Raw genomic sequence first — 4,706 nt, 5'->3', positions numbered from 1 at the left:
AGAGTCAGACGCGGAAAAAAGGAAGGTAAAGGGGGAAGGCAAAAAGAAACCACAACCGCTATCTACTGAAGAGGTTACTCCCACCACCTATGCTACCTCAGACACCAACCCTATACCAACCATTAGTGTCGAGAATATCGGAGACCTCCCCAAAGCTACCTCAGTTTCCGCTGTTCCTCTCCCAGAGGCAACAGAGGAATCCCCGATACCTCAGCTACCTGCTCAAGCGACTCAGAAGAGTCAAACCGATCCAAAAGATACCTTGTTAAAAGTACCGGCTCCCTCCAAGGTCGTGAAACCGAGGACTAGCCGGAAGAAAGTCAAAGTTACAGATCTCGGTAACGATAGCGGCACGCACAGAGTGTCGGGAGTAGACGATGACAATCGATCTAGCGCTTCCAGTTATCAGGGCGATAACGAAGCCGTTATCCCTGAATCGGTTACTCTAGGAACTCGATACCGGGAGACAAATGCTCCGAAGGAACCCGCAACGAACAATCAAATTCAGCTCCCTGGCGAACAAAATACCTTTTAACAAGTGTGGAACTCGCTACCTCGATAAAACGTTTCCCCTTCTGCTCCATCAAATATGACCCCTGCATTCGGTGCAGCAAACGCTACCTACGGTTCAGTCCCTCATAGGGCTACCTATATGGCTGATGCAGGAATCGGCCTGAATCAGCCACATGCTACCTATGTTAACTCAAACCGAAGCCATCATGGTTCGCGTCAAGCTCTCTATGACCAGAATGAGCTCCCTCCTAGGCGAAGAATCCAACCGTTGTATCGAGATTATGAAGGATTCGAGGATGAGTATGGGTATCAATCCAACCGCCCGCTCTCTTGAATATTATGAGATGCTGGAATATCAAATTCGGTGGGTACCGTCGTGCAGATGTCGAAGACTTCATCAGCCGAATCGATGAAGGCGGGAATTTTATTTCCGCGCCCGAGGACCTCGTATTAAAGGCGATCCCATTTTTTTTTGAGGGGCCCGCTCTGGTATGGTATCGAGGACTCGGTGATGTGGGACTAGCTGGCAGGAAATGCAAGAAAAGCTTCGAACCTACTTCGCGGATGCCGAATACCAAATTGCGCTCCGTAATGAAATTACTGCCCGTATTATGAGAGAGTACGAATGAGTTAGGCACTACTTTGCGTGCATGAAAGGGGTGTTCTAGAGGACCAGACCCCCATGGCCCGAAACCGAACGAGTCCGCTATGATAACTGGAACTTATTGTTCAGATACAAGGCTCAAATTCCCGAACTCCCCGTGACCGTAGAACTACTAGAGCGCAAAGTTACAATGTACGAAAAGATTCTGGAGAGCGAAGGTCAGCGTAAACCACCTCCACGGCCAGAAGAATCACTCTGTCCTAGTTTTGCGTACCGTCCCGCTCAAGTTACCTCCAAGCTATCCATGCGCCGTGGATGGAACCCCAATAAAACATTTAAAACCTACGCGTTGGGTGAAGTACCCAGTGATGAAGCTCCCTACTCCGAACAAGATGACGTTGGTTATGAGGAGGATGAAATCCTGGATGTAGCCATAGAATCACGACGTAAGACATTCGGGCGTAATCCCCAGCTATCTTCTCGTCAAGGCCCTTCCAGGACTTTCACTCGAAAGTTGCTACCTTTTCAGCAGATATCTCCCCAACCAACAGCTTTTCAACTGTTACCGTCGCATCAGCTACCTTCTCAGTCGTGGCCCTATCGACAGTTACCTTTGCAACAGTTACCTTCTCAGCCGTTGTCCTACCAATAGTTATCTTCTCAGCAGCTACCTAATCAGGCTAGACAGCTGGTACATGCTCCCTCAGATGATAGCATTCCACCTACTTCTCAAGTTCCCCAACCCGCGCAGATCTACCAAGTGGAAGAAGTTGAAGAAAATTCAGCGAATGACCTCGCAGACCCACTATCCGGACTCCTGATGGGAGAAATATTTTGTTGGAATTGTAGTAAGGTTGGGCACAGACATCGAGATTGTACTGGCCCTCGTCGATATTTCTGCTACAAATGTGGCAAGTCGGGCGTTTCCTCGACTAACTGCACACATTGTGCATCTGCTACCTGTCAGAATCAGGGGGGGAACTCGGGAAACGTTCACTGAGACATCATTCGCCGGTACAGACGTCTCTTCCGGTGAAACCCCCGGCACCAGTCAAGTTATCTCATCAAGCTCCCTTATGTTGCGGATTATGCGCCATCGAAAGTCGACTACCTTTGAGTGAACGCTACCTGGAACAAACGCTACCTAAACCAGTTGAACTCACTCAGACGGGTACGAATCCCATAGATTTGACTGCCCCAGAAGAGCTACCTACTGAAGACATTTTCGTTAACGCTACTTCAGACAATAAGCCGCTATCTTTCCGTATTGAGATCGAAATCTGTGGAAAAACAATCCATGCCTCAGTTGATTCCGGTGCTTCAAGGACCTTCGCTGGCCCAGCCGGCATCAAGCTATTTAATCATGCTAAGCTACCTTCGTTACCGGTACCTCCAAAACGCATTATCTGCGCCGCGAGTCAAGTGGAACATGTAGATTCCATGACAAAATTCGATGGAAAACTCGGGGGACGCACGATCACTGCCTTAGCGTACCTCTTTCCAAAGCTAGCGGAAGACTTCATATTAGGCCTATCTTTCCTGCTCGCCGCGCGAATCGTTATTGATTTTTTCGATCAAGACTGGTTCTATCGAGATAAACCCGAAGAACGGTTCCCTTTCACACCGGTCGAGAGTACCAATCGAGTAATCATGTGTTGCGGGCTCCGTACGTTAGAAAACGACGAGACCGCGCGTCTTCAAGATGTTCTCGATCAGAACATCCCGCCGCCTCCAACAGGCGCAGTCGGGGTTACCTCTCTTACGTTGCACCACATTGACGTCGGTGACAGTCAGCCGATCGCTCAGAGACCGTATCACGTTACGCCAAAGCTAAGGGACGTCATGTGGAAGGAGGTAGATACCATGTTAGAGACGGACATAATTGAGCCGCCCAAAAGTGACTGGTCCAGCCCCGTAGTCATGGTGAAAAAACCGAATGGGAAATATCGTTTTTGCATCGATTTCCGCAAGGTTAACGTCGTGACCAAGCGCGATGCGTATCCCATTCCTAATATGTCTGGCATACTGGACGAATTGCGACAAGCTCACTACATAACTACCTTAGATTTAAGCCAGGCATAAGTAGTATGGGAACTACTATGGCGCCCCCCACCCACAGTCACTCCGACCCCACCACTGCACCGGTCAGAGTAGCACGACTCCGACGCGGGCGAGTGGTGGGGTGGGAGTGACTGTGAATGCTGTGGGTGCGTCATAGCAGCTATCATACAGGGGAAATAAAAAACACAGAATTTTAGTTATTCATTCCATGTATATTTCCCCCAAAATAATGTCCCCATGAATTACATATTTTTCTTATAAATTACTTACATTTTTGATTCCACGACATACAATTATAACCACGGCCACTAAATAACTTGCCCTCGGGGACACTATTACGTTTTTTCTTCATAAATGCATCATGATATTCACGCAATAGACGATCATTAGATATGAATCGATCGGTGAATAACGAATTGAACTTCTCAGGTGTAGCAAACATAGCCATACAATGCAGAAAAAGTACACAGTATTGTCCACATACACTGGAGTCATCATGCTGGAGCTACCGGATGCTGCACCTGAAGAGGTTACAGATCTTTCGGAGCCTTGCAGCGTGCTGGGGCACGATGGGAGGTAGTCCGAAGCTGTCGAAGTACCATCCTCTACCATTTCGATCAACGTACATGGCGATCCAGTGTTCTCCCGGTTGGGTGTGGTCATGTGTGTTCGCTACTATTGCAGTCGGTTTCGTCCACGCCGATGGGATCTTGTCCGTTCGATATACACCGACTGTATGATTCGATATATACTGTAGGGCTTCTAGAATCTGTACTGTGTTCATCAGCAGGAAATTTCTCTTTGAATAAACTTTTTAATCCTTCCTCGTTCGAAGTCAACCACGCTTTGATTTGAAGGACTCGGCGCATAGCACATATAAAGGTTCTGTGATTCAATGTACTATGTATGAGGCATGAAGGAACAGCTACTGGTGTACAAGCGAATAGTGGCGATCTGATATGGCCCTTCAAATTGATAACATCTCGGGTAAGAAGGGCAGCAGTGAATTTCGTTTGCTCACAACCATAGGTATACACGTATTTTATTCCTTTGGTAACGGCTCGTAATACTGCATAGACATATTTAGAAGATGCTTCTCCTTCATACCAATCTATACCGTGACGTGTGATTGTAAGTTGATTGTTCATCCTCTGAATATTAGGTGGAATCGCAGAATACTGGTATTCAGGACAAATTACCCAATGTCCTATCATGTCGAAGGATGTGGAGGTCACCGCCACTTCTTTTGGAACGAATGTACCGTGGATTCCGATGAAACCCTCGTAATGAATAATTGCTGCCGAATCTGAATTACTGCAGGCCATTGCTATGCTCTCCTTTCAACCTTCTACGTTGAATATTCATACACAACTGTACAGTTGAACAGCGATTCAAATCCATTGTTTCAGAAAACTGCTGATACTGCAAAAATAGCTGCGCATGCGCTGAGCATAATACCGAATATTTTGATGACTATGCATAGTCCAGGGTCACTTGTCTCGTTGAGTCAATTTCTATGACACTTTCA

The sequence above is a fragment of the Diachasma alloeum genome, unplaced genomic scaffold (genome assembly GCF_001412515.2).
Source record: "Diachasma alloeum isolate Michigan unplaced genomic scaffold, Dall2.0 Dall_scaffold_00637, whole genome shotgun sequence".
NCBI classification, from domain to species: domain Eukaryota; kingdom Metazoa; phylum Arthropoda; class Insecta; order Hymenoptera; family Braconidae; genus Diachasma; species Diachasma alloeum.
Note: the sequence above shows the minus strand (reverse complement) of the source record.